This window comes from Cynocephalus volans, chromosome 9, assembly GCF_027409185.1.
Source record: "Cynocephalus volans isolate mCynVol1 chromosome 9, mCynVol1.pri, whole genome shotgun sequence".
Taxonomy (NCBI): domain Eukaryota; kingdom Metazoa; phylum Chordata; class Mammalia; order Dermoptera; family Cynocephalidae; genus Cynocephalus; species Cynocephalus volans.
This window is the reverse complement of record NC_084468.1, coordinates 25,481,782-25,505,596: the sequence shown is the minus strand read 5'-3', so window position 1 is coordinate 25,505,596 and position 23,815 is coordinate 25,481,782.

The following is a 23,815-nucleotide window of genomic DNA, read 5'->3' as shown; positions in this document are numbered from 1 at the left end:
GGCAGAAAATGATAAAGCTGGCCATGACAGATTTATGATTTGTAGCAAAACCAACTGTCTAGTAGATATCCATCTGATGACAGCTTTAAAATATAAAAACAAATAAGCAAGGCAATTTCTCAAATTGTCTGAAAACTTTCTGTTTCACAGAGTGGATGGATGTGGGACGGGGTCTTATCTTTTTTCATTTTTCTATAATACTAACAAAATTTACAAAGGAATGTTTTTCAAATACCTAAAAAAATATATTTATATAAGAACATAAAGCATCTTTCTAGAGGACATACAATTTATTATGGATCTCTTTTTAAAAATGTATTAAATTTTCTGTTAAACTGTAACTTATTTTAACTGTTTACAATAAAGGAAGGAAGTAACTAAAAACCAAAAAAACCCTGTTTTTTTTGTTTATGTTTTTGTTTTGTTTTGTTTTTGCATGTCTGTTATACAATTATTTTTTTCTTCTTGAAAGTACCAATATTACTGGTTCTCATCTGTTTTGCCATTTTGAGAAGACACATTTATCATCTTTCATCTGACCCAATGTGTTAATATAAAATATATTTTATTCATAATACAAAAGTTTCCAAATTTCTGTTTCACCATTATGTTTACTGAGTTGAAGGGTTTGGGTTCCATCATTACAAAGGTAGTTGAATAGTATAACACATATTAGATTAAAGAATGATTTTTATTGGGTTCCTACTCTAGATTAGGCATTACTCTAAATTTAAACTGGATGGGGTCATAGGCAGGAGCCATGGGCAGCTCTCACTACCTGTCAGAAAGTAGGAGATACATGGGATCCTAGGAGAAGCTGTGGGCAGCCCCTGTGCCTGACAAAAGGCAAGAACATGCAAACACACACACACACACACACACACACACACACACACACACACTTCCATGTGGGTGGTCCACCACAGCCACTGCTGCCACAAGCAGGGCTTGCTACCACAGTAGCAGCCACAGCCACCATGCAGGTGGCCACCACCCTCTCAACCACATTGTCACAAGGAGAGTTACCAGAAAAGACCAGAAAAAGAAGAGGAATTCTTTCTCCTCCAATCCCACTCCAGAGAAATAGAAGAATTAGCTTCTCTATGAGGTGATCAGGCATCAACATAGAGATACTACAAATATGAAAATATGACACCACCAAAAGAATACAATAATTCTTAAATACCAGACCCTATAGAGCAGGAAACCCTTGAAATGACGGAAATGGAATTCTGAGCAATAATCTTAAGAAACGTAATGAGATACAAGAAGACGCAGTTAGATAACATAATGAAACAAAACAAAACAAAGCAAAAAAATCCAGGATACAAAGTAGGAAATTTACAAAGAGTTTAATGCCTTAAAACATAATGTTGCAAAACTCAAGGAACTGAAAGATTCATTCAACAAAATAAACACAAAACTAATAGCATAAGCAGCGGGCTAGAGCAAGCAGAAGAAAGAAATTCTGATTTCAAAGATGGTCTTTTCAAAAAAACCAAGGAGAACAAAAAAAAAGAAAAAGATTTTTTTTAAAAAATGAAGAATATCTAAGAGAGCTAGCAGACAATTTCAACGGTACAAACATTCAGATCATGGGTTTTCCAGAAGAGGAAGAGAAAAGAAAAGGGATTGAAACACTATTCAATGAAATAATAGTGGAAGAATTCCCAGGTACAGGGAGAGACGTGGACTTTCAGATCCAGAAGTCTCAAAGATTCCCCAGATTCAATCCAAAAAGATCCTCTCACAGACACATTATAGTCAAATTGGCAAAGCTCAAAGACAAAGAGAGAATCCTAAAAGTAGCAAGAAAAAAGTGTCAAGTCACAAATAAGGAAACCCCTATAAGACTAACATTAGACTTCTCAACAGAAACACCACAGGATAAAATAAAATGAGATGATATATTCAAAATACTAAAAGAAAAAAACTGCCACCCAAGAATACTATACCCACAAGGCTATCCTTCAGAAATGAGGGAAAATAGTGTATCTGCCAGATAAACAAAAAATATGGGATTTGACCAGCACACAATCAGCCTGGCAGGAATTCCACAGTGGAATTCCACATCTGGAATAAGAAAAACAATAATCACTACCATGAGTACACAACAAAAAACAAAATCCACCAATAGAACAAAAAGTGTAAATGAAAAAGAAAAAGAAACTAAACCTCACCACCTCACAAAACCAAAGCATATCAAAAACAAACAAGAAAAGGGGGGAAAGGAACAAAAGATATTTATAACATGCAAAGGAACATCAGCAAAATTCCGGGAGTAAGATAATAACTTTCAATAACAGCCCTAAATCTAAATGGATGAAACTCCCCCTTCAAAAGACACAGACTGACTGGATTAAAAGGCTGGATCCAACTATACACTGTCTTCAAGAACCTCACCTCACATGTAAAGACACCCAGACTAATAGTAAAGGGGTTGTAAAAGATATACCACATGGATGGAAAACAAAAATAAGCAGGAGTAGCTATTCTTATACCAGAAACAATAGACTTTAATCCAAAAACCAAAAAAAAAAAAAAAAAAAAGAGAGATAAAGAAGGTCACTATGTAATGATAAAGCAAGAAGACATAATACTCATGAATATATAGGTACTCAGCACTGGAGCACCCACATAAAGCAAACAATATTAGGCTTAAAGGAAGAAATAGACCCCAATATGATAATAGTAGGGCACTGGAACACACCTATCTCATCAGTAGACAGATTATCTAGGCAACAAATCAACAGAGAAACACAGAATCTAAACTACACTTTAGATCAACTGGACTTGGCAACTATCTACAGAACATTTCATCTAACAATTACAGAGTATACATTCTTCTCATCAGCACATATAACATTGTCCAGAATAGACCACATATCAGGTCACAAATCAACACTCAACAAATTTTTAAAAACTGAAGTTATTTCAGGTATCTTTTTGGATCACAATAGATTAAAACTAGGGATCAATATCAAGCAAAACTCTAGAAACTATACAAACACGAGGAAATTAAACATCATATTTCTGAATGACATATGAGTCCAAGAAGAAATTTAAAAAATTCAAAAAGTTTCTTGAAACTAATAAAAATAAAGACACATCATACCAAAACCTGTGGGATACTAAAAAGCAACACTAAGGGGGAAGTTTACCACAATAAACACTTACATCAAAAGGATAGAAAGAGTTCAAATAAACAACCTAAGGCTACACCTCAAAGAAACAGAAAAACTAGAACAATCCAATCCCAAAATTAGTAAATGGAAATAATTAACTAAATCAGAGCAGAAGTAAATGAAATAGAACCCAAAAAGTTATAAAAAACTTAATAAAACAAAAAGTTGTTTGTTTGTTTGGTTGTTTGAGAAGATAAACAAAGCACACAAGTCATTAGCTAGGCTAAGTAAAAAAAGAAAGAAGAGAGAAATTAGAAATGAAAAAGGAAAATACAAAGAATCATTAAAGACTATTATAAACCACTATATGCCAAAAGTTTGAAAACCTGCAGGAAATGGATAAACTTTTGTATACATACAGATTAACAAGACTGACCCAAGAAGAAACAAAAACCTAAACAGACTAATAACAAGCAATGAGATTAAAGCAGTACTCAACAGTCTCCCAACAAAGGAAAGCTCAAGACCGATGGCTTTACAACTGAATTCTACTAGATTTTTAAGGAGGGATTAATACCAATTCTCTTCAAACTATTCCAAAAAATTGAAAAAGAGGTCACTCTCCCAAACTCATTCTATGAAACCAACATCACCCTGTTAACAAAACCAGACAAACATACAACAGAAAAGAAAGCTATAGACCAATATCTCTCATGAACATAGATGCAAGAGTCTACAATAAAATAAACAATTTACATATACAGATCAAAAAATTATACACCATTGACTAAATAGGATTCATCCTAAGGATGCAAGGATAGTTCAACATATGCAAGTCAATAAATGTGTTAATCCACATCAACAAAATCAAGGAGAAAAATCATATATTATGTCAATAGAAGCTGAAAAAACATTTGATAAAACTCAGCATTGCTTTGTGATAAGACTCTCAGCAAATTACATAAAGAAGGAAAGTATCTCAACACAATTAAAGCCATATATATGAAAAACACACTGCCAATATCATGCTGAATGGGGAAAACCTGAAAGCTTTCCCCTTAATAGCAGGAACAGGACAAGGATGCCCACTTTCACCATTCCTGTTTAACATAATATTGGAAGTACTAGCCAGGGCAATCAGGCAGGAGAAAGAAATACAGGCATCCAGATTGGAAAAGATAAAGACAAATTGTTCCCGTTTGCAGATGACATGATTCTATATATAGAAAAACCTAATGTAGCTACCAAAAACTTCTTTGAGCTAATGAACTATTTCAGTAAATTGCAAGATACAAAATCAACACACAAAAATTAGTAGTGTTTTAATACTCTAACAATGAACTAGCAGTTAAAGAAAACAATAAAGTAAGCCTATTTACAAGAGTCACCAAAAAATAAAATGTGTAGAAATTAATTTAACTAAGGAGGTGGAAGATCTCTACTATGAGATCTACAAATCACAGCTGAAAGAAATTAAGGAGGACACAAAAAGATGGAAGACATTCCTTGTACTTAGTTTGAAAGAATTAACGTTGTGAAAATGTTCATACTTCCCAAGGCAATCTACAGATTCAGTGCAATTTTCATCAAAATACAAATGACAGTCTTCATAGAAATAGAACAAAACATTTATAACATTCATATGGAACCACAAAAGACCCAAAATAGACAAAGAAATCATGAGCAAAAAAATAAGTAAAACAAAGCCAGAGGCATAATACTCCCTGACTTCAAATTATACTACAAAGCTATAGCAACCAAAACAGCATGGTACTGGCATAAATATAGACACAGACCAATGGAACAGAATAGAGAGCCCAGAAATCAACCCATGTATTTAAAGCCAAGTGATCTTTGATAAGGGCAACAATAGAATACACTGGGAAAGGACAGCCTCTTCAGTAAATGATGCTGGGAATACTGGACATTCATATGTAGAAGTATGAAATTAGACTTGTACCTCTTACCATATACCAAAATCAACTCAAAATGGATTAAAGATTTATATGTAAGATACTAAACTATAAAACTACTACAAGAAAACATAGGGGAAACACTTCAGGAGTAGGACTGGGCAAAGACTTTATGAATAATAGCCCAAAAGCACTGGCAAAATAAAAATAAATAAATCAATGGAATTATATCAAACTAAAAAGCTTCTGCACAGCAAATGAAACAGTTAACAGAGTGAAAAGTTAACCTATAGATGACAGAAAATTTTCACAAACTATGTATCCAACAAAGGATTGATATCCAGAATATACAAGGAACTCAAACAACAGTAAAAAATTAGTAACCTGAAATGGGCAAAGGAGCTGAACAGGCATTTATCAAAGGAAGATATATAAATGGCTAACATACATAAGAAAAAATGCTCAATATCACTAAGCATCAGAGAAATGCAAATCAATACCACATTGAGATATCAATGTGGTTGGATAGGCTATTATGAAATAGACAGAGAATAACAAATGTTGGAAAGAATGCAGAGAAAGGGAAACCTTCCTACACTGTTTGTCCTAAATTAGTGTAGCTATTATGGAAAACAGTATGGAGGCTTCTCAAACAACTATAGATAGAGCTGCTATATGATCCAGCAATGCTGTTGCTGGGTATATACCCAAAGGAATGGAAATCATCATGTCAAAGGAATACCTGCACTCCCATGTTTATTGCAGCTCTATTTACAATAGCTAAGAGTTAGAAGCAATCTAAATGTCCCTCGGTGTATGACCAGATAAGGAAAATATGATATACTATTCTGCCATAAAAAGGAATGAAATTCTGCTATTCACAGCAACACGGATGAACATAGAGAAAATTAAGTAAAAAGAAATACCACATGTTCTCGCTCAGAAGTGGGAGCTAAAAAAAAAAACACAGAAAAGAAAGATACAACAATCACAATAATTCCTTGAACTTTCAAGAGGATAGAATGGATCTAATACCAGCAGAGGTGGGAAGAGAGGGTGGTGATGTTAGGGAGAAATTGGTAAAAGGCCACTAAAATGTTTACATTATGAAAAGATAAAATAAAAAAGAAATAAATAAACATAAACTGGAAGTATAACACACACGCATGCACACACACAAACACACGTGGATTTTTCCCATCCTAGACCATTTTTTTTCTTTCTGGAGTTATACAAAAACAAGCCAGCATTGCAATTAAATTGTATGAAGTAACCTAATTTAAAAACCACATAGTATTTTAAGAGACCTCTGTATCAATGTACAATCTAGTGTAGGACATATGAGAAAAATCCTCCCACAGAATGGGAAGAATAAGCCAATACATGTGAATAAATGATGAATAAAAGGATTTCACAAATTAATGTGAATAGGGTAATCAAGTAAAGATTCCCTAAATCAAGCTATCATACAAAAAAAGACATAAATATATTATCATATAATATAGCATTGCATACATTCTTCTAAATACCATAAGCCAAACAATCTCTGTATGTTCTACATCACTATAGCATCATCATCATCATTTTTTAGCAGCTACTACATGCTCCATACCACATTCTCTATTTACATTATTTTTGCTGGATGACAATTTTGTAAAATAGACATTGTTTTCACTTTAGATAGATCTTTATGTTTTCTTGGTAACTCTGCCATCATGGGATTTTTCTCAAGCTAACTTGATGGATATTAACTGGGTAACTATTTTCTCAGCCATTTCATACTAGTTTCTGAAATATTTCTAAAAAACATTTTTCTCTGGAGAACTATGAATTCATAGTTCTAAGTTAAAAAAAACTTCAAAATTTCTAAATCTGATACCCCAGTAAAAGATAATGTCAGTGGATTTGGCTGCAATTTATACACACAATCTATCAGAATCCAGCCCTGCTGTATTAAGTACACACATAAAAATCTATTGTTTTCAGGGGGCAAAGTGCTTCTCACAGCACCTAGGCAAGTACATAAATTATTTTAATGTTAAAAGTAGATATCTAAGAGACTGAAAGTTAGTCGTTTATGAAAGTGAGGCAGCACAGAACAGGCAGGTGCCCCAGGGAGGCTGCTCAAGCTGACACCAGCTAGCAGCACCTTAACCACCCGACCAACCAGCTCGCTCGTCTTCAGAGCCTTGTTGTGACCTGTTTGTGGAAACAAAACCACAAAGTACAAAAAATCTTTTTCTTCTTTGATTCTCAGAAAAGAGTTTCCTCAAGCAAAAAGGAACTCAAATCCCCTTGTGTCCTCCTGTTTCTTGACTATTCCTCCCCTTAGTTAAGATAGAGAAGTACGCCCCATCCCAGAACAACATGGGAAATCCTTCCCTAAGAATTCCCAGGGAGACTCTCGTCACTTGCGAGGCGATGCCACACACCTCCTGGATTTTTGCAATAAACTTTGAGTGTGAGTGTGACTCTGCCATGTGAGCTTGAAGTTACTGTAAGTTCCTGATGGGATTCTTCTGTTGGGAAATCCAAGGACCTGCGTTTCTGTGATCAAAAGATCTCTATATTCTGACAAATTGAAGTGAAGCTGTTCTTTGTTCTTTTTAAATCAATAAGCTAGGAAAGACAAATTTCCATTAATTTTAAAATGAATACTTTTATGGGGTTAACTGAATTTGAGGAAGGGGAAAAAGAAAGTAAACAAAAATAGCATTTCTATTATTTAATGGGGACCTTACTTTTTACTTATTATCTGTTCTTAATTTTCAACCAATGCTCTTCTAAAACATTATTCTCTAATAAGAATACAGCATACATGTCTCAAAATGACTTGGAAAACTCATTGATTTCCAAATGGATTCAACTGAAACTAAGCTGAAAGAATAATAGAAAATAAATTATGCTGTGCTGGCCAGCCCCTCCCCTCCCCACCCCCCACCCCCAATAAATTATGGAACACTTTTGGGAATTCTTACTGTATATGTATGTGTGTGATAGTTCAGATTTTATCTAATTTTGTTGAGAAGTTACAAATATTTGATAACGAATCTTTTCTTAGGAGGTTAAGTACAAAGTCTAACCTCTGCTGGCAAGGTCTTTGTTGAGACTAAAAGGCTCCAGTCTTGATTTTACTGTTTTCAAGATTTCTACCTCTTCATCCAAACACAATATTTCTAAGGGTTGTATACAGGCTTGTAAAAGTGAACAAGAAAAGGGGATTATTATTTTATAGCAGTTATAAATAGAGTTTGGGGGAACAGTGAGTAACTGCCTCAAGAAATCGTACAAATTTTCGCCCATTTTTTAAAAAGATTGATTCTCTCTCTCTCTCTCTCTCTCTCTCTCTGTGTGTGTGTGTGTGTGTGTGTGTGTGTGTGTGTGTGTGTGTTGTCTCTCTCAAGTACACACACAGATTTTGCTGTGGGTTAAATTTTATTTGTCCAGTAAAGTACTTTGGGGAAGACCTAAGATGCACTAATAGTTTTTTATTCACGTTAACAATAAAACTGTATGTTATATTTAAAATAGTAAGAACAGTTATAATTGCCAACTGAGACAATAAGACAGTATCATTCATTTATTAAAAAAAAAATTAATGCCATTACACATTTTTGTTGAAGATCCTGGCATTACCCTTGTCTCCTTTTAGCTCCAGCTCTGCTGTTTGCATTCTGCAAAATATCTGTTACAGTTCCCCACGTCCTCTGAGGCACCAGTGACACCCACACCACAGATCATATTAAATATCCTCACCTTCTTAAATTAGAATGTTAAAGTAATTATTTACCTGTACACCCACCAAAATTAGCAAATCATAGATATTCCAAGGAAAGGGCAGATTATTGAATGTTTCCTTCCCTGCCTTACAGTCTTTTCATTTCACAAGAGGGAGTGGTTGCCCTTGGGGGATTTCTTCCTGAGTCACTGCAGGGGTCTGCCTTTCCTAATACAGTCCTATAAATCATGGTGTCTGGTTATGATTCTCTCCCTGATTTCCTTCTTCATCTCTGAATTTTATCTATCTCTGTTTTTATTAATGTTTACACCTTTGATATATTTATGAAGTCAATCTCCTGTCCTATACATTCAGACTGTAGTTTGTTGTACATTTCCTCCTCTTCTTGAGATCTCAATGTTTATCTATAGTAGACTAGCTTTCCAAGAGGTATGCTCCATTTATAAGTATGTTCTCCTTCAAGGATTAGTATGATGGCAACATAAAATACAAAAGAATAAACCTCTTTTTGAAAGTGATGAGATAATAATTGTGGAATCTTGAAATTTTTATACATTTTACCTATGAGAAAATTATCCCAAGACAATCATTCCAATTAAAGAAAGGAAAATATTTGAAGGTATCCATTGCAATTTTATCTGCAATGTTAAAAATGTGAAAGCAATTTATTTTTAAGCAGTATAACATGGTTAAAGAAATTATGTTGCAGCTGAATGCACCTGATTTGTTTATTTAAATGATATCTATCAAGATAATGCAAAAATATGAAAATATTTGTGCTATAATGATTTCCATATAAAACCATAAATAAATGCATAGATACATACACAAATATACGTGTACATATATAAAAATAGTAGCATCTATAATGGAATATTGGAAAACATGTATAGTTGGTTTATTAGGGTGTAATTGTGATTAACCATTTTTTAATTTCAATTTCTGTTAATTTAATGTCATTTATGGAACAATTAATGGATACCATTTGGGTAAAACATTTTAGAGAAATATTTATTAAGCAAATCTTAATATATAGTGTATGCAAGTTAAACAACAACTGCAAAGTTTATCATCTAAAACATACTTATAGAATAGTAGCAAACATACAGAACAGCAACTAAATCTTAACCACTACATTTGGGCATGAACTACATTTATTATAAAACATCAGAATCTGTAGTAGTCTATTTATAGAACATGTTCTTGAGTTCATTTTTTAAAATAATTATATTGTTCATTTGAAGCAATTGAATTCAAAACTATTTTTTCTTTTTTGTTTCTATCTTCAAATTTTGAGGTAATAGAGCAAGTATAAGTAGATGTGGTGGTGAAATACATACCACAGTAGAGTTTTCTAAATCTCTTGTGAATGTGTGCTTTTGAAAATAAAATCACATATTCATATAGAAGATAATAGAAGATAATATAGTACACAGTTTTATATAATATGTGGACTTGCTTATGTATCCTAATTTTCTCCATGATTTTTCACGTCCCATTGCCGTAGGTACAGAAACTAAAGTATATGCCATGATACAAATGCTTCCTGAATGTCTGCAATGGGCCAAAAATGATTGCAGATTTTGATTATTCAGTGGTGAATAAGACAGACAAAATTTGTGCCCTACCAAACTTGCATTCCATTTGGAAGACAGAAAATAGAAAAATATACAAGTAAATCAACAATACAGCTTCAGGGAGTGATATGTACTATTAAAAATAACTCTTTTGGTCTTACAATTAATAGTTGGAAAACACATCACAAATGATTTTACACAAAATACAAGCAGAGTTATAGTCAAAGGAGCATTACAAGGGTTTAGAATATCTTTGTATTTTACTTGTAGAAGAGTGTTTATTAATTATGTACTACCTCTAATTACAGCAAAATTGACAACAGATACGTAAAAAGAAAACACAACCATATCAAGTATATAAAATTTATAATGTCTGTGGAATATGTAGAAAAATTTTTCAATAAATTATATTACATATAATTAACTTGAAAATACCTTGTAAAATATCACAACTGAACATGGTGAATAATTAATGAGCACATCATAATTTGGAATGGAAATAAGTTGAATTATCTATCTTTCAGTTTTATTAATGTTTTAATATTTCCTTTTACTATTAGACAAATTATTTTATATTACTTTATAAATAGTTTTGTCTTTGAACTTATCATGAAGACCTGCATCACTCATTTACCATTTGAAGATATATTGTGCTGTTAATACCTAATTTTAATGAACATGAAATACATTCGATCTCAGGTTTCATGTATAATACCACCTCACATTAGCGTAAGTCAAATGTGTTGAGTAATGATATAGCATAGCTGAATTTTTATTATGACTTTAAAATAAAAAATATTCTATAATGATGCTATACAATTTTAACATGGGAATACTGTGATAGGATCAGTCCAGATTGGCAACTCTGAGAAAAGATTTTGGGAACAAACTGGCTGAATTTGAATCCCAACTCTGCCTTTTAATCCCTGAGTAAGCTTGAGCAAGTCACTCAAATTATTTATATCACAGTTTTTTCATCTATATCTTGAGCAAAATAGTAATACCTACTTCACAAGATATTGAATGAGTTAACATTTATAAGGCACTTAGGATACTATATGGTGTATAGCAAGTGCTACATAAGCCTAAGTGATTGTTATTTTTATTTCATTCTGAGTATCTGGTCAAATTTTCAAGGGGAATTGTGTTTAATGTTTCATTATGACCACGATATAGAGTTTGGCATATATTGAAGAATGATAAAGGGAGTAACAAGCCTGAAGTAATAGGACAGAGTCAGATCATAGATGTTATAATAAAATACTAAATCAAAATAGAAAATATACAATTCTTTGGGGGGAAAAATGCACACACATAACACACACACACACACACACACACACACACACAACCATTGGTGGTGTTATCTAGTAGAAAGTTTGTTAAAAACTGAATGTGATATCTTTTATTATTGCCAATATGTATTCTACTATTACATTAATACCGAGGAAGGGCAACTATGGCTAATTCTTACCTAAAAAAAAAGAGAAATTAACAATTTTTAAAAAATAAAATTTGAAAAAAATAAGCTGGCCACAATGTGATGTTTAAAAGGCTAAAGGCTGGAAAATCAAAACAAGGCTTTTAGAAGTGTCCAGACAAATGAAACAAACATGAACGGGGCCAAGGGTTGATGTGAAAACAAGGGTAATAATAGTGGCATTTCAACAATGTATGGCCAGGGCATAATACCTTCTATGTTCTTGCATTCTCAGCACTGAGCAAAGTGCATAATACATGCTCACTAAATAGTAGTTGTCAGGATGGATTATAAGCATTGACTATCAGAGATGAGAGAGGAAAAAGATTATATAGATGGACTACTGTTTCTGCTTTATTATCTAGGAGTCTAATGTTGCCATTAACTTCGATTCCAAATAAAGCAAAAGGGAAAGCTTTGCAAGAAAAATAAGAAGAGAGGATATGGAGTTTTAGAGAAGTTTGAAGCCACATAAATTGTCTTATCACATGCGATGAATTTACTGTAAGCAGTTCTCTTTAAATCACTAATTAAATTTAATTTACTTTACTGAGTATTTTGATATAAGTCCTTTAGTTGTTGGCTCTTTTATTGGATAAAATGGACATATTTATTAAGTAGTTTTAATTTCGTAAGTACCTATTTTAATGGAATATAGTGTGAAGTGCTGTAAGAAACCCATGCTGCTTTTGATGGGAGAAGAAGAAAGTTGGAGAGCAAAGAAAGTCAAGAAGAAAATTACATTTTAGAAATATGTCCTGAAGACTGGATTGGAAAGCACAAGATCAGAGTTGGTAGAGGGTAAAAAGACCAGAAGAGCTTCAAGAATTCAAGTTTTAAATACAGCAAGTACTAGGACTATAATGAGAATAACAGTAATTTGTAGTGTCTTCATTTATTTTTGTAGGTTTTTTTTTTATCATTCCTGCTTTTTTTTCTTAAATTAAATAAAAGGCAGAATTTCACTTTGATCCACAAAAAAGCTAGTTAATGAATATAATTTAGATGCTAGTGTAGGGCAATAGTTATTTATTCAAATTATTACCCCAAGCACCTGCTCCAATTTTTCAAGTATTATGCTAACAGTGTTTTTTGTCTTAATTAAAAATGTTAATTAGTGTGATATCAACAGCAAAAGAAGAGTTGGTAACATATGCACAAGAATTTTACAATATGTGCATAACTTTTTTTCAAATTGATGAACTAAGCATGAAAACATCTAAAACACTTACAAACAGTTGCAAATTTTCAAATGAACCTGAGATTTTTCTCTGAGCATCAGACTAGGTTACCATATGATTGTTCTCTGCTTTTACATATTTTGTTTCTCATCTAATCATTGTACATTTATGAAACTTGAACACTGCTTTTTTTTAATTTAAGTGTTTTACATTTGGAATTCTAACTTGCTTTTTCAGCATGTTTTTACATTTTGAGTTTTGCTGATTATATAAACTTACCAAAAAGCAATATTCTTGAATATTTGGAAATTTTTCCTTTGAAAATTTGCCACTCAAATGTTGGCAGTTGTCTACATTGTCTGTTAATAAGAAATGGAGGGAAAGAAAAGAGGGAGGTTGATGATTTCTAAAGGTGTAAATAATCGTTTGTTTCTTATTGTTTAAGGAACAAATCCACAGGCAACAGTATGCATTGTGATTTTCTATGCAATTCACATAGGGATAGCATAATTCTAAAGGAAGAAAATAAATTAGATTTCTAATATTGTTCCAGGCCTTTTCCTCTTTTAGGCCACCCCCTTAGGAGATTTCTGGCTGTTTTGTCATCAAATCAAACATAACATAAAAACTGAAGAATTCAGTAAAAAAAAAAGACGGAAGGGAGCAAAAGCAGTGTTCTTGTCAATATAATGCCTGACTTACATGTATTTATTATGTCTCTCCACTCACCAAATCAAAACTTTTTCTTTAGTTTCCTAGGAGAGTTAGAACCCTTTAGTACTTATTAAAAGTTTAATAAAAAAAAGTTTATTAAAAGTTTAATAGTACTTATTAAAAGTTTAATTAAAAGTTTAAAGTTTTGTTGAATTCAGTAACATTGAATTACCCCATTCAATGTGGAATGTGTGTCACATCATTCTGTTTCACTTTTTTTTGCAGTCGTGTTCAACGTATGAAATTACTATATTCATTTCTTGCCTAGTTTTTTTTTTTAATAAAAGATCCATGAGAACAGAGATCTCATCTGTTCTTTTTTTCTGCTCTATTTTTAGTTGATAGAACAGTGCCTAACCCTGATTGAATGCTTTTGTTGAATGACAGAACTGTTAGTAAGTATTGATGAAGAAATAGAAGGCGATGAATAGTGCAGTTGAATGGATTCATCCTAGCCTTGTTTATCTACTCTAGAAGAAGTTTAGTTTAAAGACAAGATAAAAGGAGTGTTCTAGAATCTTAAGGCCCTTTACCCTTGGCTGCAAAATCATTTTTTCAAATTACTAGCATTAAGACATGACCTCACATCATTCATATCATTGATTAATACAAAGTTGAGAGTGATGCCAACTATCAGAATCATGAATTGACGGAGACCTCAAAAGGTACAATAAGGGACTGAAAAAAAAAAAAAGTCATACAACAGGAAAGGAGACTTCAATGGCTGTAGGGTTGAAGCCTTAACACAGACATTGCCCATTTCTTTGGCAAATATGTATATATAATTTTGGCAAATGTATACATATTATAAATATAGATACACATTTATACTTCTTCAATTTAAATATATATAATATATTATTTAATACACAAGGAAAGATAGAGAATTAAAACACAGGAAATGTGGGGATACTGTTTAGAAGATAGAAGTAGCTGGATTGTTGGAAAACACATCCTTGCTTTAATAGACATTAACATTTTAACTCTGATTCATTATATGAAACAGAAAACATAAAAAAAAAAATGGGAAGATGTATCATTATTCCTCTTCCATCTGTCCTCTGACTCAAAGAGTCATGTATATTAGCCAGATTTGGGGAATGGCTTTTTAAAATTATAATTCACCCAATTTGTTTTTAGTTAGAATGCTATTTACTCTCATATTTTATGTGATGGCACAGCTCCCTTTGTTCTCTACACTGTGTGAAAGAATGACAACGATAAAAAAATATATATTTTGTGAAATGATGTGTATTCTTAAATATATAGGACTTTCTGGAATGTGGCCATCATATGACGGAGGTTGGCAACAAGAGGGGTTTTGAAATCACAGCATACTGAATCTTGTATTTTCTGTTTTTCACCCTTTTTCAGGGTACAAGAGAACAAGGACACAGTGATATATAGAAGATGAATGTGAGCAGGGCACACCAAGGTGGTATCATTGCTATGAAAATGTAATTAGAAAATTGGACAGGTAGAGTAGGCAACTGTCGAGCTAGGGCTGGGACTGAGGCTCACAAACCTCTGAGCCTGTTGTCCAGACTGGGTCATAAACCCTTCACATGCCAGGCTGGGTCACCAGACCCCTCACACGCAGGTCTAGGGGCTAGGTAACCGGCCAAAAGGTCCTTGGAGCCATAGGTTTGAGACCATGGCTGCACGGGCAGACGCCCAAGGCAATAGAAGCCAGCCAAGTGGCAGTGCTGTGCACACACACTAACCCCGCCCACACACAACTTATTTACAAAGAATGAGCTGCACCACCCCCAACCGGATGTAAGGCAAGGGGTCCTGATTAAATTATTCTATTTTCCCCACAGTCCACCCCTTCAGCATCCCTCACCATACAATCTACCTTCAGAATGTTGCACGACTTTCCCTTAGAGAGGATAAATGACCCTTACACTTACAGAACCTATTGTCCATTCAATACGCCTAAGGCTTATAGTTATGTCCTTTTAACTATTAGCCACATATATCCAGTTAGTAGTCACCATTGATGTGATCCTCCATGGGAATCCTGCAGTCATACTGATGGGCAGTTCAGTGCATATTCACTACATGATCACACCAACGTATGTATGTACCCAGTCGACTCTGGTGCAGTGTCTGCAGCCAGAACACTATGGGTGAAAAGGCAGAAGGGTTATTGGTAACAATAGGGAAAGTTCTTGCCCATCTGGTAAGACACATGCTAGTTTGCCATCCTGAGAAAGGATGGTTGCAGGAATAGGTACCTTACCTTGTTCATGATACCATACTTTATCTGCCAACACTGTTGGATCTGTAGGTTCTACATGTAACAGTATAGGGGAACTCATAATTGGCCATAATGATAATACAAATGTGCCCTTTGGAATAGAGTGCTCATCTGTTCCAGGCCATGTCACCTTTACTCGAGGACGCCAGTTACTTGTCACCCAAGGCGAAACTTGCAAGTCTTCCTCTAATCCTTTTCCCAAAAGCCCTATTAAACCTACCCAGTGTATAGGGGAGTCTTTTATTCCCCAAGGCCATTCCCATTTACTGGCTGTCCCTGTTGCAAACAGGTTGGGGCCGGTAAGAGAATATTTCCATTCTTGCCATATCCTGGCTTTAAAAGCTTATCTTTAGTAGTGATTTGCAGCTGCATAGGTACCGCAGCCCTATGCAACAGAGCTTCCACTTGCGAGAGTCTACCCTTGCGGGGTCTCTCATTTAGAATCCTGACTGTCTGCCAAAATTGCCACATCCACCTCTTCAGGGATGGGGGTTGTGTAGATAGCCTTAGTCCCTTTTTTAAAAGGCCATTGTACCGTTCAATCATTACTGCTGCCTGGGGATAATATGGCACATGTAACTTCCACTGAATGGACAACTGGGAGGCCCACCTCTGAGCCCCATGTCCAGTAAAGTGGGTTCCATTGTCAATCTGTATGACTACAGGCCAGCCATACATAGCCATAAGCCTATTCAGTGCCTTCACAGTTTTTACCTGGTCTGGGGCCTTACAAGGCCATACAAACAGAAGACCAGTAGCCATATCAACAGCTGTGAAGATGTATCTGAAATTCTCTGACCTTGGCAGTGGTCCAACAAAGTCAACTTGCCATTGTGTCAGGGGCACACTTCCTCGAGTTATTGGGCCATCTGTATGCGGCACCCACCAGGGGTGTGGACTCTCTTGAGCCCACACTGGACAAGCACAAGAGACATTCACAATATCTTCCCATTTTATAGGCAGGGCCCATCTTTGAGCTGCCATCCACATGGTTTTGCTGCCAGCATGCTGCATCCGTTGATGTAACCACTGGGCTACATCAGTAACTGGTGCTCTCTCCAGCCATCTTACCTTAGCCAAGGTTCATTTGGACTGGACTGGCTAAGGGGAAGTGCCCTCTGACATGGAAAAGAGTTACTTCTTTCTCATGTCCCAATTTCCATAACTCTTGACACATGGCTTGTCTCCACAGGGGTCGGTGGCCTACCATCCACTACTGAAACTTCCAAGTAGAAATCCAAAGGGTTAAACCTTTGTACACAGCCCAGCTGTCAGTACAGATGGTTAATGGCCGAGGTTCATTTTTATCAACATCCATACTGTTCTCAATTCAGCCCATTGACTGTTTTGTCCTGTACCATTTTCATACCACAAGATATCTGTTAAGGGCTAGACAGCAGCAGTTGCCCATGATGCTGAAAGTCCCATTCTAGGGCTATCTGTATACTAAGCTTGCTCTGTGGTAGGTCCCAGTCCCTCATAGAAAGGCACAGCCTCCACCTCCATGGGTAAGTGTTGTGCCAAAGTTTCCTCCTATCTGTTTTTTGCAAATGCAAACCATAAAGTACATCTATATACATCTATATCCAAGATGTATTCAGCTATGGGATATATATATATATACACACACACACACCCAGTATATACATGAGGAAGTAATTGTCCTATGCCCAATGGCAATGACAGAGCTTTGACCTCAGTAGTATATCCTCCATAACCATCTATACAAACTGTGTCCCCTGGAAATTAATATGGATTGTCATACATCAGGCTACATTCTGTACCTGTATCCACCAATGCCAAAATATGCTGCATATTTGTCCTCGACCAATATATTGCTAATTCAGCATGAGGCCTCTGGTTCTCGCCTGCTCCCCAAAGATGAGCACCTTGGCCAGCTCTCTAGTCAAAATGGAACAGTTCATCTGCCTCCTCAGGAGCAGCTAAAAATCCTTTAAATCCACTGAGTGTACCTTGCTACCTGTTTCCCGACATTTGGTGAAACATTGTTCAGGGTACAACTGCTGCCACAAGGCAAACAAGACTGCATTTGTCTGCCAGTCAATTTTCTTTTTATCACCCCCTGCTGCAAGCAAGTCAAGCCACATCTGCTTACGGCTAGTCTTGCTTGGTCCCTTTGGGATAAAATCCCGAACACTTCTTCAGAGTTTGATCTTAGCCACCTTTTGGACCTCTTATGCTTGTCTTTTCTCCTTTGCTTCACCCAAGCTGGCTATCTTGGTTGTTACCTCATGTATAGGATGACTAATGTATGGGGCCAGTATGGCCATCAGTGACCCAAAGGATGTTGACAGGGCATTTTGCAGCACTATGTCTCTCATGCCGCCTGTAAAGTTTTCATCATCCAGGCCACAAGTGTTCACATTAAACATGGACTGCCACATCCCCAGCTCCTGAATGATTTGGACCAACTAGGCATACGTTTGCCATTTACTAACAATCTTGGGCAGTTCTCCAGCATTTGCCCACAAGGTTTAGGCAGCTGCATTCACTCAGTCTATCAAGGAGTGATTACCTCGCCCTTGTGCATACCTACCGGTATTCTGCAGCCACTGCCTCAGGAATGGGTGTATGGTAAAGGAGGCCAATTTCTCCACCTCTTCAGCACAGCACATCACACTATCCACCCTTAGGTCCCCTAACTGCAACAGCCAAGCAGCCAGGGTCTCCCCATGTTTCTGCCTCAACTGTCTCTACAAGTCAGCTAGTTCAACCTGGTTATACGGGACATAGGTGGTGAACTGGGTCAACTGTGGATCACCCACTGGTTGTCCATCTCGTCCCATAGGCTGTTTGCATCTCAATTTCTCGTGCACAACAGGTTGTGCCCGGAGATGCAGTTTCCCCCAACTCACCACTGGGTTGGTCGTCTTCCCTGGTGTGAAAGGCAGGAGTGGCCAGTCACTGCAGGTCGTCCTCCAGGACATTCATGCGTGCTTCCAAAAATTCTGCTTTCTGCCACAAATCTCGATCAGTTTTTAGCATAGTTAACCGCAGCCAGTCTCTGGTCAGCAGAAAATTGGCCACCAGGCACCACACGCTCAAGGATAGCCACATTTCCTTCCCCTCCCAAGGGGTTTTGCCTTCTATTACCTGGTCTATGCTGCCTTGCAGTACAGTGTGCAGCAACCAGGTTCCAGTCAACAGGAAGAGGGCCACAGGCAGAGCATATTCAAAAGTAGCCACATTTCCTTCTTCTTCCAAGGGCTTTTTGGCTCCTGTACCTGCTCAGAATCTTCTCGCAGACTATGCCAATTGTTGAGCTAGGGCTGGGTCTGGAGCTCACAGACCCCTCAAGCTTGTTGTCCAGACTGGGTCACAAACCCTTTACATGCCAGACTGGGTCACCAGGCCCCTCATATGCCAGGCTAGGTCACCAGACCCCTCACACTCAGTTCTAGGAGCTAGGTAACTGGACAAAAGGTCCTTGGAAGCATAGGTTCAAGAGCATGGCTGTGTGGGCAGACGCCCAAGGCAGTAGACACTAGCCAAGTGGTGGTGCCACATAGGCACACTAACGCTACCCACACACAACTTCTTTACAAAGAATTCACTGCACCACACCCAACTGGACCCTAGGTGAGGGGGCCTCGTTAAATTATTCTATTTTCCCAACAGCAAAACTTTCATTTATTTCAAAGGAGAGGTGTGGCCAAGGGTACATAGCTATATAACATTTACAAATGCCACAGAACTAAACTCTGTTTCAGAAAGGCATGTAAATTATTTAAAGTGGTGGATGCATGCTTCTCCTTAACAATTAAATGTTATTAAGTTATCTCTCTCATGCTTTTTTCCTCTCTTTTTCACAAAGTACTATATGTTTATGATTTAATCCATGATGCTGTGTTTATCAAAGTCACAACTTCTAACTTTTTTTATAAAACATCCTCATGTCATCTGCACATTTTATCTCTCTACTCTCCAGATGATGGAGTTTCAATTTTCTTCTAACATTTTTTCCCTAAGAACTGGAATGAATAACCTTACACATATCCCCATATGGAGTTTTCTAGAATGACTGCCAATCCCCACAATCTTACCAGCAGTGAGACTCACAACCCCACCAACACTTGGCATTTTCCAGCTTTTGTGATTATTGCCAGTCCAACAGGGGAAGCCACATTTTATTGTTATTTTAATTTGCTTTTCTTTGCTTAATAATGATGATGGACATTTTTAATATATTTATTACTTTGGTGACTTCTGTAAACTGACTTTTGATTTCTTTTACACAGTATTTTATACTTTTACTTTGTCTTTTCCTTGTTAATTTGCAGGATTTCTCTGTGTATTCCAGATATGAATCTCTTGCCATTTTCAGATATTTAGAGTATATTTTCATATTTTGTCATATATTTTTAAATTTGACCATACTCAAACTCAAAGAATAGAAAAATTAAATTTCATTGTAATATGTCAATCATTTTTTGGTGTTTGGGTTTTTTTTTTTTGCTGTATGCTTTTGAAAATTTGTTTTAAAAAACCTCTTTCCCACTCCAGCACAGAAAGGTATTTTGTGTTTTTATTATGTAATAAGTCTTGAATCCATCTAGAATCCTTTTTTATTTGTGCTATTAGAAAGAAATCCAGGGCTAAAGCATTAGCTCGCTTGGTTAGAGTATGGTGCTGATAACACCATGGTCAAGGGTTCAGGTCCCCATACTGACCAGCCACCAAAAAAGAAAGAAATCCATTATTGATTTTCTCTATATACTAAACCAGTTTTTCTAATACCATATGCTGAATTTTCTGATTTTCTGGCATTTATTCAATGTATAAAGTGTTGGTGCCCACTTCAGAATATTGTAAATGTTCTTTTTTTTTTTTTTTTTATTGAAGCATAATTGATTATACATATATTTGGGGTACAGCATTGACTATCATCACCTGTGTACAACATGTGATGATCAAATCAGTATTATTACCATATTCATTATTACAAATCATAATTATTCTTTGTGCCCTGTATTAGTCCATTTTGAATTGCTTATAACAAAATACCTGTGACTGGGTGATTTATAAAGAAAAACGAAATTTATTGCTTGCAGTTTCTGAGGCTGGGAAGTCCAAAGTCCATCTGGTGGTGGCAACAGTGACCCAGGGGTCTCACATTGCAAGATGGAGGAAGTGCAGAGGGCAAGAGAGAGCAAAAGGCAGACTCTCCTTTTTGAAGCCCTCAGAACCATGCCCCTGACAACCATTTTTAATCCATTCACTACTGCATGATCTTATAATCCAATCACCTCTTCAAGGCTCCCCCTTTAAACTATCATAATAGGATTTCCCACCCTCTTAACAGTCACAGTGGGGACTAAGTTTCTAATACATAAAACTTGGGGGACACGATTCAAGCATCAATGAGCTTTGGGGACACAATTCAATCCATTACATGCTCCTTAACCAATATCTTCCCAACCTGATAGAGACCACCTTAACCCATGCTCACTTTGCTTCTGTAAACTGCTTGCTAAAGGGATTATTTGAACAAACAGAGTGGCATGGCCAACGTCACTTTTAGATTGTGTCGCCATGTTACAACATAAGTTTCCATTTCTCAGAAATTTGCTAGCCCTGGCTGTCAGAAATAAACCTCCCTTTTTAACTTTCGGTTGCTCGTGAGGCTCTTTTTCTTTATCGGACGTTTGGCCATAACAAACCCATTTCCCTCCCCAATCTCACCTCTAGTAAACATAGATTTCTTCTCTCCTTCTGAAAGTTCAATGTATTATTATGATCTTTTCTTTTTCTTTCTTTCTTTCTTTCTTTCTTTCTTTCTTTCTTTCTTTCTTTCTTTCTTTCTTTCTTTCTTTCTTCCTTCCTTCCTTCCTTCCTTCCTTCCTTCCTTCCTTCCTTCCTTCCTTCCTTCCTTCCTTCCTTCCTTCCTTCCTTCCTTGTTTCCTTCCTTCCTTTCTCTGTCTCTTTCTTTCTTTCCTTTCTTCCTTCTTAACACCCACTTATGAGGGAAGACATGCGATCTTTCTCTTTTTATGTCTGGCTTAATTCCACTTAATATAATTCTCTCCAAGCTCATTCTGCAAATGGCGGAATTTTGTTTTTATTTATTTATTTTTTTATGGCTGAGTAGTATTCCATTATGTATGTCATCCATCGATGGATATTTAGATTGATTCTATATTTTGCCTATTGTAAATAAAGCTGTGATGAACGTGGGAGTGCTGGTGTCCCTTTGATATGATGATTTCCATTCCTTTGGGTATATAAACACAAGTGATATTGCTGGATCATATGGTAGTTCTGTATCTGTAGTGGTTTGAGAAATCTCCATACTGTTTTCCATAATGGCTGTACTAATTTACAATCCCACCAGCAGTATAGAAGTTTTCTCCTTTCTCTGCATCCTCGCTGACATTTGTTACTCTCTGACTTCTTGGTGCTGGTCAGTCTAACTGGGTTGAGATGTTATCTCAGTGTGGTTTTGATTTGCATTTCCCTGATGGTTAGTGATGTTGAGCATTTTTTCATGTACCTGTTGGCCATTTGTATCTCTTCCTTTGAAAAATGTCTATTCATCTCTTTTGTCCATTTATTAACTGGATTTTTTACTTTTTTTACTGTTAAGTTGTTTTAGTTCCTTATAGTTTGCAAATATTTTCTTATCAGATGTATAGTTTACAAATATTTTCTCCCATTCTGTAGGTTGTCTTTTTGCTCTGTTGATTGTTTTCTTAGCTGTGCAGAAGCTTTTTAACGTCACATAATCCCATTTGTTTATTTCATCTTTGGTTTCTTTTGTTTTGTGGTCTTATTCATAAGATCTTTGCCTAGTCCTAGTTCCTGAAGTGTTTCCTCTATGTTTTCTCTTAGTAGTTTCATGATTTCAGGTGTTATACTTTAGCCTTTGATCCATTTTGAGTTGATTTTGATACAAGGTGTACTGGATTGAATTATGTTCCCCCAGAACTCACTGAAGCTTGAATTGTGTCCCCCAAGTTTTATGTATTAGAAACTTAGCCCCCACTGTGACTCTTAAGAGGGTGGAAAATCTGATTTTGTTAACTGAAAAGTGGTGCCTTGAAGAGATGATTAGATTGTAGGATGATGCCATAGTGAGTGAATTAATAATGGTGGTCAGGGGCGTGGTTTGGAGGGCTTTAAAAAGAGAGTGAATGAGGAGGTTAGTCACTCTTCTCTCTCTTCTCTGCCATTTTTGAAATGTGATACCCTGCTGTCACTGAAGTTATCACAAAAGAAAGATGTGTTCCATGGTCTTTGGACTTTCTAGCCTCTGAAACTGTAAGCAATAAGATTTTTTTTTTTCTCTTATAAATCACTCAGTTTCTGGTAGTTTGTTATAAGCAACAGAAATGGACTAACAATTATGACAAGAGGTACAGGTCTGGTTTCATTCTTCTGCATATGGATAGCAATTTTCCCAGAACTATTTCTTGAAGAGGCAAACTTTTCCCCAATTTATGTTCTTGGTGCCTTTGTCAAAGATTAGTTGGCTGTAAGTATGTTGGTTGATTTCTGGGTTCTCTTGTTCTCTTCCATTGGTCTGAGTGTCTGTTTCTATGCCAGTACCATGCTGTTTTGATTACTATAGTTTTGGAGTACAATTTGAAGTCAGGTAGTGTTATGCCTCCAGCTATATTTATTTATTTATTTATTTATTCATTCATTCATTGCTCACAATTAGATGATTGTTTAGATAGATCATTTATCTATTCTTTATTAGAGTTTTAAAAGTTTCTCCCTCGAGAGCTTATAAGTAACAAAATTCCTAGATGGTTTATATTTTTACTGGCTATTATGTATCATACCTTACTTCCACTTAATTT